This window comes from Rhea americana, unplaced genomic scaffold (genome assembly GCF_003343005.1).
Source record: "Rhea americana isolate MKP2758 unplaced genomic scaffold, rheAme1 scaffold_344, whole genome shotgun sequence".
NCBI lineage: Eukaryota > Metazoa > Chordata > Aves > Rheiformes > Rheidae > Rhea > Rhea americana.
The window spans coordinates 275,584-288,094 of record NW_028186473.1 but is presented as its reverse complement, the minus strand read 5'-3'; the positions used below and the strand labels follow the sequence as shown (position 1 = coordinate 288,094).

The window sequence follows — 12,511 nt, the reverse complement described above, 5'->3', positions numbered from 1 at the left end:
CTGCATCTAATTCATAAAGAACCTCCATGGTGTGGATATGAGGTTTGGGAGGAGRCTCACCATGGTGTCAGGCATTCTCATCCTCTTTTGCCTGAGTGTGAACTTTTGAAAAGATCTCAGTTTGTACGTGCTGAATAGGGACTTGCTGGAGTTTAGCACCTAAACTTTTAAAAAATGACATCTGTATTGAGCATATTCTAGCTCTGTTCCTGGGACTGAGCAGAACTTTTATTGCAATTGCTGTCTCAGCTGCTGGAACTTCATCCAGATAATATATTCTGGAATTAAGGTCTAGGAAGCTCCTTTTATGTTCATAATTTTACTCATGATGGTACTTAGGCAGCATGGCAWAGGAGGTGAAAGTGTTTCACTGAAATGTGGAGAGTGAGTAGTTTGGAATGGAAGACAAAGAGAAAAATATATTGCAAGAACTGAACTGTGGGAAGAAACAGAAGAWGATCAAAACAGTACTTGGATGGGTGGGATGGAATGAACGGCAAGGGAAGGATGCATGAGTCAAGATATGAGGTTGGAAAGGAAAAGCTAGAGGTGCATTAGTGCTGGAGATAGGACAGAGGATATTAAAGGAAAGAAAAGAGGTAAGATCTAAGGCCAGTGGAACATATACCAAGGGTAGTAGGTGAGTAAAAAGTTYAATTGGAACAGGTTACTGGGAGAGAAGAGGAGGATCTGGTCTATAAGCAGTAAAGTCCATTCCCCTCATTATCTGGAACTGGAACTAGGTTCTTTTTGTCTCTGTGAAATGTTCTCTGCATTAAGATAGTTGTGAAATAGCTGTGGCATTTATTGGTAATGTGGGTGTCTTACTCCCTTTGGGAGGTGGAGCTTTTTGAAAGGTAAGAGCCTGTGAATGCTGGCAGTTACTGTGTAAACTCAGATGAATAGGAGCCTATACAGTAGGTCTACATGTGTGAATCCAACTGATGACTCAAACTGTGAATCCGGGTAGTTTCTTTTGATGTAATTTCTTTTTATTGGTGGTCATTCTTTTATTTTTTTTTTCTGTTTAAATTTAGAGAATTACAGTAAGAAATGTTAAGGTTGTAAAGTTAAAYGTTAGGAAGTGCCAGAAGTAAGATTCCCATGATACCTTAATTCAGCCCCTTTATGCATTTGTATTTAGAAACTGCATTCACTATATTTCTCTTGTCTGAATTGTAAGATCTTTGTACACATATACTATTCACAGATTGTAGCAAAGTGCCTAGTATAGTGAGAAGGAAGGAGTTGGGGTCCTTCCTTGGTTGGTCCTTTATCTCTGCTGTAGTGAACAATTGCTACTAGTGGCTCCTTTTTTTTCGGAAATGCTTTTTTCTCCACATAAGTAGGGAATGAAGATGCTTGTCACAGAAAAGATTTCTCAGTTAGGTCCTGAGACACAAAGCCTTGCTAACTTGCAGGCAAACATCACAGTTGAGTCATACTGAAATGGAAGACATTACCCAACATTTTAGATAACCTAGAAGTTCTCTATTCCCCAGTCTTTCTTATCTGCCTCAATATTATCTGTAAGTATGCTGTAGTTGCCCAGCATATTTATTAATTATTCTACTTCCAAATTAAAGCAGTATTATCATATTTTCTAATTAGTTTTATTTTAACAAATTTCTTTACTATTTTGCATTAAAAAGATAGGTATCTTTTCTGATCTTTGAAATATCCAGGGAAATAAAGCCTTCCAGATTATAAATTTGTCTTCTGACAATAATGAAAACATATGTTGCTGTAACAAACTCTTAGAAGCCTATTTTTTCTGTTTGCTTGTTGCAAAGGCTGCTGAGTAGAGCAAGTGAGATTAATTCCATATCAATAGTTTAAGAACTTTAACACAGTTGTACTACTAATAAGGTAATGTAAGACCATACAGCATTTAAATAATGTAATGGATTAAATATTTCCAAATATACTCTGGATGTTTAAAATGGAACTTCAGCTTTCATCTATGCTTAATGTTTAACTGTTCAACGTATGTCAACATGGTGYGTGAGAAAGAATTTAAAGCGTAGTTGTTGCTCCTCAGTTTACCCGGTGCATGACTAAATATAATATTGGCAGTGTGGTGGATGCTGTTCCGCCCGCAGGAATCCTGCCCTTTTTAGAGCACAGCAGATACAGTCCTCAGGGAATACAGTGGGCTTGGAAGCACACGATGGTGCTCTGCAGGTTTCCTGCTGCAGCTGTTGCAGAAGCAGAGAGCTGTGGGTAGCAGGAGGAGAGCGCTCTGGAGCCTGCAGGGAACTGCCTGCTTGCTGTTCCTGCTTCTGTCTCAGAGCTCCTGGCTGATGCTTGGCAAATAAAATATTTTTACAGGTAGCCTCTAATTCTGCCTACCTCATTTCCTTTTGTCAACTGTGAAACACGTAAGGATGAATTTGTAGAAATATTGTGTGGTTACAGCTGCAAGTGAAGATAATTTAAGCAGTTCTTTGAGCAACCATGTAACGTATAATCACATTAAGCAAATTGAGGTCTAAAGTTTTTTACTTGAYTGCCCAAAATTTGGGGCTTCTTTTGAGATTTTTGGCTTAAAATATCTGTTGTCCTGATTTTCAAGACATAAAATACAGTTAATAATGCTTCCTAATCTCATATACACCTTTTAGAAAATAATTTATGTTTGCAAAGCTCTTAYGGACTGCAGTGCTGAACCTCATTAGCAGAAAATAATAATTAATAATTAATAACTTTGTATTCAGTGATTGCATAATACGAAACAAATCCTGCATTTGTTGAATGCATATGATAAGAAATACTCAGTAGTTACATTTGCCTTAATCAAAGGCTCCTGACACATTTTTAAATGTCATCTTATAATTATGCATTGTATCAAAATGCATTCACAAAGCAGACTACATCTGGATTGCATAGGAAATCATGATTATGTCATTTCTTAGCTTTTGAGCCTTAACRTCTTTTTATATAAAGTATATAGTCATGAATAAAAGCAAGCAAGCTAATTACATAAATATGTAATACATGTATATRTGTGTGTAAGCATACACACACGTTTTAAAATGTGACTAGTTTCCACTTAATTATATAAGAAAAAATATACCTAAAACACTGTACTCCTCTTTGTATCTGTTTTTCTCATACTCTTTCTCCTATTTTTATATTTTTGTAACTGCTACAACTGAACTTTTAGTAATTATGTCAGATCTTTGTCAATGCAGTCTCCTCAGTAGTTTGCTAGACTACTGAGTGCTMTTCTTTCTTTAACTGTTTTAGTGACTTGGAGCTACTGTGTATGTTGTGCATCTTTAACCTAGTTGTAATTCTCAAGAGCCATGGAAATGTTACCACTGTCTGAGTAAAACTTCCTTAGAATAAAATATCAATCTCTAAATGTAGGATAGGTAATTTCACCTATACATTCTGCTACATCCACTTCACAGAAGATCCTCAAAACATCTTTTTCACCAGAGGAAGGAGTGTTTATGTTTTCCCTCCTGCTCTAATGGATAAGACCTAATACTTTTCAAACACAAAAATGTGAAGACAAATTTTGATTTTATGTACATTAGGGTGAAGTGTCTTTATTAGAGTTATTAACTGTGTTACATACCTTACTGTACCACTTCCAAGTGAATAGGAGACAGAGCAGATTAGTAATTATTTTTCARATATCAAGTGACATTGTATCTTGAGAATGAAATATATAGAAAATTACTGAAATCACAATGTTTTCCTAAATCAAAACTCTYATTAACATGTCTTTTTCTAATCTAATAGAGGAAGAGGACTATGTGAGGAGCCATATTTTCATCTTAACTTCTAAATAACATCAGTTGCTTTTTGTAGTTGATGTTGTTTTAAGAAGTTGGAATGGTCAAATTCTAGCTCTGTTAGAAATTCTGTTTCTATCTTCTGGTCTCATTATGCAAAGTATTCACACAATCCTAATTAGCTTTTCAATTTTAGTCAGTGGGATTTAAGCATATTGGAAGTTCAACACAGGGTTGATCATTCTTCTGATAAAAAATATTTTTATATTTGACTTGTCAGTGACATATCATCACTTTGTCAACATACCTGAGGAACTCATTAGTGCATTGAGAAGATCCACAATAAAAACATTCAAAAAAAAAAAGCTGAAAATTAGGTACATAAAATGACATTTATTTCCTATTGATACCCATTGTTCTTGAAAATCACGACATGCATTTAAAAAATTACACAAAAATACTAAGACACCCAATATGGGGCACTGATGCTGCAAAATATTKCTCCCCTTTTTTATTTTTTCATCAMAGTGTTTTAACGAAGACATAGAGTAGGAAGTTTAGTGATTTTTTTTCAATAAAATSTTAAACTATATTTCTTTTCCCTTTCTTTTAAGAATATTGTCTTCCATTTTCTTTTTCACTCAGGTAAAGTCTTTTTCCCCCATTTTTCTATATTAGAAGTATATTGTATTATTTACTATACATCAGTGTTTTGAGATTRAGTTCAAAAAGGAAAAGTTTTAATTTTATTTTGGGAAATATAGCTAAATTGTTACTGCATATGGAATAAGAAGTGCTGAAGGTATGATGATGAGATATTTTACTCCAGTTACCCTTGTACATTCCGGCTGCTTTATTCTGCTTTGATGATGCGAAAGCAATTGTAAAGTGAGTTTAATTGACTGATTAAGCTAGGCTTACAATTGTTTTGTACTGCTGAAGCACCAACATTATGAGCAGAAGCATCAGTCTTTCCTGCAGCGTTTTCAGGACTATTTTCAGTCCAGGACTGAAAATCTCCAGAGCCCTTTTGGGTCACTAGGAAGCCTCTCTTCTCTGAAACCTGGCCAGGGGTTGGGTTCCCAGTGCAAGCAAGTAGCCTGCTTCTCAGAGGACTGTCTCATTTGGCCACATACGCTTTAGGCTTCCTGACTTTCGAGTCTCTCCACATGCAGGGTCCTGCACTGCAGAAGCTCACTGAGGTRAACATACTGTGTTGCGGTGGAGCAAGGCAGCCCCTGAAGTGAACAGGCAGGTTGTTTTTTTCAACTTTTAGAGAAAACATAGAGGATCTGCAAAGCAACGCAGGAAGAGACAAATGAACCAGCCTTCCACTTTGCTGCAATAACACTGATAATCCATAATRCAGGGAAAATATGCTTTGTGCTATCCAATACTACAAAGCAAYAGTAAAACAGAAAGGTCTTCTGCTATGTCCAAATGTTTCCATGCTACCCACTCTCTTTATGGCTGGCAAGCCTAATTAAATGAGTTGATACCTTTTCTGCAGTGAGGAAGTCCCTAATTTCTATAACAGTCTCTTGGTAATGATTTTATATGAAAATACCAGTCAGGTTACTGTAGCCTATATGAAGGAAAGGTCTATCTCAGCACAAACTGTAGGCTGAAGAGAGCAAAATGGTAGTTTTWAACATTCTTCATATCTTGTTTCTTCTTGCTCTTTGTCTCTATATAATTGACTGTATTGTATTTCATTTTGAAGTACCTGAAAAAAAATCTAAGTGTACCACCATATACTGCATTTTTCCATATTTTCACTAAAGAGTCACCATATTTTCTCTAAAGAGTTCTACAAAGAATCTATAGCATCTCCAAAGCTATTGTTCACATCTTTTGTATGTCCTCTTTCAGTTTTGGTTACTTCAGTGTAATCACATCTTCTGTATTTGAAGTTTGCTGTTCTGATAAGTTTGTTAACAGATCATGTGCTTTTTATATATACCTTGTTAGACAAAGATACATTCATTTCACTTACTTCATCTGATTTATATAAATTACTAGAATTTATAGTCAAGCAATTAGAAGCCAAAATTGTATGTCAAAATGTAGGCAAAACTGCAGGTGACGAGAGTTTATGTTGGATAGGACTTTTAAGTTATGAAAGTACTGTTTTTTTGGTTCATTAAAGATGTGTAAGAGATTAATGTGTTGACTACTGCACACATCCAAGACTTTATTTTTTGGACACAGTGTACCAATACATGTACAATATGTACAGAATCTTGAAACCCAACCTGCACTCTCAATTATGTCTACTTCAGGGCAAAGCTCACTTCTCTCAAAGACATCTGAATTATGAAGCAAGTATCACAGTTGTACAAAATCTCTTATCTTCTGAGAATACAAGGGAATGCAGTAGCTAAGGAGTTATTTGACCATATTCTAAAAGCTTCCTGAAAGCACTGAACTGGCTTCTCTTTGCACCTACAAGGGTCCATAGAGAACAAGCTAGACAAAATTAAAAGCCTCCAAGTACTCTACATTCAGTGTCCGGGGAAGCCWATATTCTGAATCAGCAAGTCATCAGGATATGGAGTCTTGAAATCTCTGTGCACTGGCTTGATTGAGATGTCAGGAAGAAATACTAAAACTAGTTTGCAAAGCATTACATTTTCTGCAAAGGCACTGGTGAAGTAGCCTCTCCCAATCCCTTCAGAAATGAAGAAGGGAACTGAGAGGATGTATTCCCTTCTCTTTCAGGCAGGTTTGTGGGAAAATGTGGTGGTCTTCTGAAGGGAAAGATGATTTGGAGAAAATACTCCGAATCCCAAWTCTTTCTTCTTTGTAATTGTATCATGTGTCTCTTTGAAGAACTTAGAATGAACTGGGGACTGTTCCTGTGATGGGATTTGTGTACTGTGACTACTGTGAGATTGATAAAATATTGTGTAAGTTTTGAAAATTTTGTTAAAAGCTAGAAGGCCATTTATGTTAGAAGGAGTGAGTTAACTATGGGGTCCTTCAGAACTGCAGGGTTACTTCACTGCAAAATGCAGTGAAGATCTAAGAAGAAAGAAATGTCCCATTGCTATATTTTTGTTATGCATCTGAGAAAGTGGAAGGGAAAACTGTCAGTTGTCATAGGCGTACTGGGTAAAAACAGAGAACTGAACAAAGTAAGTTTAAATTAGAAAGAGGAGAAAAGCAATAGTTTCCGGCTTAAACAAGAGAGCAGGGTGGCTGGGGCTTTTACTCTAAGAAGCCTCTTAGCAGCAAGGGCTTGGCTGTCAACTTTGAGCTAGTTTTGTGTCTTTCTTTAAGCAGTAATACTTGGAGAATTATCACTGAATAAGTTGTTTCCCCTGCTTATAAAGCACAAACATGCTTCAAAGGTCCTAGGAGACAGTTCAAGCAGATTTGTGTTTTATTTTCCTCTTTATTATAGCTTGATTTCCATCTTTATGATAGAGAATTTAACCTTTTGGTTTGCTAACAAGACTTTAAGCATCTGTGATAGTAAAAACAGTGAATCTGAAAAAGTGTAAGTAAGTACATTGTTTCTCTGGAAGTAACAAACCTCAAGAGGAGTTTGAGAATCTCAGGAGCCATGATGTGTCTCCTGAGAAGATGCAAGTATGTGGTTGAGAGGTATGTAGGCAGTGCTGAGGAAAGCTCTGCAGACAAACATTGTCCTTCTGGAAAGGAGTTAACAGTTCATGCATGACTACCCCCAGGGTAATACAAAGACTTACTCCACTGTCTTTTTGTCAGAAGAGAGGACCTAGTAATTTTTGTCCCTTCTTTTCCCTGTCATAGGAAAGAGAGGACAAATTTGATGTAATTCGGGATACAAGATAACTGTGACTTTGAACAGCTCTTCTTTTACTGCATAGCACATGGTGTGTGCTTAGCTAACACAGCACAAACTAACGAGATGGAAAGCAAATCCCCTATATTACACTGTCCTTCTCCAGATCTCCAAAATATTGGGCCCCTAAGCAAACTGGGAACAGAGATTTAATGGTTATAAAGAACAACAAACTCATTTATAGACGAACTGGAGGCTGATGCTAAGGTATTGCCTTAGAAGAGAAGGCAACATTTATCACATGTACTTTTCCTGACTCATTTGGTTGCATAATGAAAATAATGATGATTCTGAAAATGTCATGGAGGAATGTAAAAGTTATATRATAGATTTTACCTGCAGGATTTGAAATAAATCATGGTCTAGAGCAGGCACTTCTTGAACTCAGCAGTAGTATTTTTGTGAGGGGCCCAAGGTGCAATGTTCCTTACAGTAGTTATAGCTTTAGAGTAAGAGCTTTGAGGGCTTTTTGTTGTGTAGATTTTAGTCAATGAGAGATTGAAAAACTGTCGTTTATAATATGGCTTATATTTTGTTATGCATGGGAAGGATGCTAACATATGTAGAAGTTCAGCCCAAATGTTCTGCATATATTGTCGATTATGTATTAGAATGTGATAGGTAAGGCTGAGAAACAATTTAAGTGTGGTATTAGTAGTTGGTGCAGTAAGTTAAGATAATTAATTTATTATTTTTTCTCTCTCCTCTCCCCAACCTTCTTGTTTTTCTTCTTCTCCCTTTCCATGTCYGTCCTCCTGTCCTCCCCCTTTATTTTGCTCTCCCTTTTTTGCTCCTCTAATTGGCATCCTCTTCCTTGCTCTGCCTATATAATGTAGAAGTAGGCTGCCAGGCAGAGGTGCTACAGGAGCAGTCTCACAGTGTGGGAGCTCAAAGAGCAATGCTGCCACACCACGAGACCAGTTGGTCAATGGTGGGGCTGCCCTGGACAATCTCAGACAATTGTAATCCGTACTGTTGTGTTACACATAACACATTGCACTTTATTTAAGAAAAGGCCTAACTTTCAAACTGGGACCATTTTAACTGATAAAGAATTTATATGATGAGAAGTAAAACAAGCTTGTGTGAAGTCTGTATGTTACTAATATGAAATCCAAAGTTATGTTTGCCTTTTGCATTCTGCTAACCACTAACGTATACCCTGTGTTCACAGCTTTCATTAGTTTGATTTTCATGACTCTACAAAAGCTGAAAACTTCTGTAACACATATGGTGGTGGAAAATCCATTTAAGTTGATTGAATGTGTAAAAAACAAAAGCAACATTAGCATGTTGGTCTAGTTTTCTGTTTTCTAAACATACTGGCTTGTCTCACTTCCTGTGAGTTATCTGTCTCAGAGCCTGTTCTCAATTTGTTGTATCACCGTCTGCAATCATATGCTCTGATAAGCGGTAGATGTTGGATTTTCTCTCTTCAAATATTATTCTGTTGTTATTTTTTTTGTTACAATAAGRTTAGCTGAATGGTCAGTTGTTTCCAAAATAGCACCTACCAGCTTTTGTACTGTAAAATGAATTATTAGAGGTATGGTTACATATGGTTAATGCACTTTTACATGTACACTTTTGTGGGTGCAGTGTAAAAGCTTTGAAAGTGAATCCTGGTTGGATTTATGTGTAGGTGGGAACTATTTCAAATATACATGGAGAAACACGTCTTGGGGATTCAGAAAATAACTTTTGGATTATTTCAAGAACAGACTCTTGTCTGACTCTTGGCACCACACTGGTTTCATCAAAGTTATCCACAAGGCTTGAACACATTGTGACTGATATTTTTACAGTCCCTGCAAACCTCCTGAACTCAGAGTCCATCTTGCTTCTCCCACAGGTCAGCACACAGCTGGCCTTTTCTGTTTGTGTGGCASTTAGTGGGCATGGAATTGAGGGATGCCAATATTGTCACAGTGCACAAAATGTTATCAACATTTCTCAGAAATTTAGATTTTGCCTAGAGGTGTGTTACAGCATATTCCTTGAAGCTRGTCTTGTCGAAAAGGTGGGGGCTGAGTGGTCCTCCAACAGCCCTCTCAGTGCAGTACTTTATGTAGGACAGATCTATATGCAGTAGGAACAGCCTACTTCAAAATAATTATTTAAACTAACAGCTTCACATGATGTTTTGAACAATGAATTTATTTAAAAATAGAGTCCTTTCGATGTCATTCAAAACTGATTATACGTCAYTTTAATCTGCTTTTCTACTTGCCTCACACTTGGAGACTGAACTAGAATGACATGTGAATGCAATGACAAGTTTCCCTTCTTACAAAACACAAAAATGGCTATCACCACCATACATTCTGCAATACCTTTTTTTCTTAAAGAGAGCATCAGTGTACATGTGAAATCTTAAATACTATAACCATGCTGAGGCTTTTTCAGTGCAATGCTTTTTAAAAACAATTTAGGTTATAGTTAGTGTTTTCCCTCTAGCCTTGTTTCAGTTTTGCTTTGATCCATTGTATTGAAGAATAGCGTATTTTCATACTGCATTGTATTCTTTTCTCCTATCTCCTGGTACCTAAAAAATATAAGTGAAGAGTAACAGCAAGAAAAGCATACGTAATACACTTTCCCATTGGGATGAGGAAATCCAAAGAAGACTTAGAATTTACAAAGTCTTTTAATCACTTCTTAAAGAACTAGAAGTTTTAAAACAGTTTTAGGACATTTGAGAGTGCCTTCCTCCCCTGTCAGCTAGTGGAAACGTACTTTTAAAAACTACTTTTGCATTTTTTCAGCAACAAACAGTACCTTTTAAAAAAATCTGATTTTTAATTCTCTGTTCAAATCTGCCAAGACAGGATCATCTTACCTCTATCTGACCTTTGTTTTCTCTTACTGGGAGCAGTATCTTGCCCATTTTTATTTTTGTGTAATAGCAAAATATGTTCTCTCTCCAGTTAGCAGCCACCTACATGCACACTTTAATCTCCCGTTTGGACTCTTCTCAACCTCTACCCATTCTGCTGCGCCCAGCCTGTCACCTTCTCAGTATCAGGACATTTTTGTCCATCTGTCTCTGCTCCAAACTTCATTGTTTGTGGCTTTAGTGCAATATCGTTTCTGAAGAAATATTCTGGGAACAGAATATTTGTATTCTTGCCGCTTTATTACAGATGCAGACAGTGGCTCTCATCAGACAACGATTATGTGCTCTGAAAACATGGTTATCTCTGTSTCATAGAATTTACTGTAACACTTTTTGTAATACACTTTTTTACTCCTTCCTGTCTACATGGATTGGTCTCTTTTTCTTTTACTTTGGCACCCTGTTCTCTAAGGTCACATCTCTTTTTTTTCCTCGAGATGCCTCCCTTTTCTGAAACCCTCTGCCCCAGCTCTTAATCTGCAGTTCTCCATCCTGTTGCTGTCAGCTCACCTCACTCAGGTTTAGGCTTCTCTTTCTACTGATAAGTTTTGACCATTTCRGATAGGCTTATTGGTAGGTGAGAGTGAATGAGTTGTCGCTTGCACCTTTTTACATTGCTGCAATAAGACCTTTAAAGACAGTGCTTAAGGTTTTTGTCAGTTTAAATCTGGAATTGGTTCATTGAGTTATAATCGTACATACTGATGTAAGCATGTAGTCAAGATAGTCACTAGTAATAGAAGTTTTATTTTCTATATTCACARTATCTAAAGAGCCGAAAGCCCTCTGTCTGTGTCTTATCTTTCCTGGAACTCATTCATCCCATATGTTAATATAAGCACATTTATTTTAAATTACTGGAAAGAAACCGTTAATACTTGTATTATGTTTTAACTTGCTTTCCTTTGGAGGCAGGGAATTGTCAAGTAAGTACTAACAATGCACAGCATAGAAAAAACACTGTTTGCTGTGAATGTGCAATACAGATTACATAGGTCACAAAGGACAAATATATGTAAGTTGCTGCAGTAAAAATTTCCTGTCTTGATACTGCCATCTGATATATCAAAATAAATTAGCTATAATCACAGACTTGGTAAAAATGAAAGTGAATTTRTTGCTGCTTTACATTTCCTTTATTAAGATGATAATAAGGCACTGAATGCATACGTGTGTATATATACATGGATATGTATATATAAATGCACACATTTGTATTTGTGTGTAATGTGAATAGATATATATAAAAGTATATGTGTGTATGTATATGTCTCTAAATTAAATCTCATGTTTATTATCTAGAAATTAGCAATCATGTCATAGTGATAGTGTTCTCTTGCTTTTGTCAAAACTTTTGGCTTGTTCTTGTCATAAACTTTAACCTAGGTTGAGAAATGATCCATTTAAAAATTACACTAAAACAGAAAAAAGAGCAGGAAACGTAGAAGAAAACTTATTTTCATAAGTGCTGATCTAAAGGCCTTAGTAAAGCTGGGCTGGAATGACTTTTGCTGTTCTAGCTTCACTTAATGGTTTTACTTCATAAGAGAATTATGTTTGTATTAATTTCCTCCATCCCTGCTCTAGTGGTGTTTGCATCACTATTTGGTTTAATTACTATTAATGCTTATATAACATGTCTTGATTGACCAGTTTCAGAGAAAATAAAGGTACTTGTTTCTCTCTGAACAAAAAGTACAAGTTGTCCCCACACATAAGTTGGCCTAGCACCRAACAATTATTAGACTAAATTACGGGCTGAAATAGGCTGGAAAACAAGCATCCATTGTGTGAAACTCTCAACAGTGCTTATGAGACTGTTAAGTTTCTACCAGTTACCTTCCCTATCAGGCACTTGAAAATGAGTAAGTACATGGGGTCACATTCTCAGTTCAGTATAAAGTGTGTGGGAAGCATTGATACAGCTTCCTTTTTTTCTCCCTGTTCTGTTGGATCTTTAGTAGAGAGGATACCAAAGGATGCCAGGGTACGATCTTCGGAATTTGTAGACTGGTGCACTCTTTAATTTCTGTTTTAGTT

General features: G+C 36.4%; 1 protein-coding gene across 1 annotated transcript in view; it reads left to right on the top strand.

Moving 5' to 3' along the window:
- EML6 (EMAP like 6) overlaps positions 1-12,511 on the top strand; it is a 148,482-nt gene that overhangs the window by 112,621 nt on the left and 23,350 nt on the right. The gene's annotated exons all lie outside the window — the stretch shown is intronic.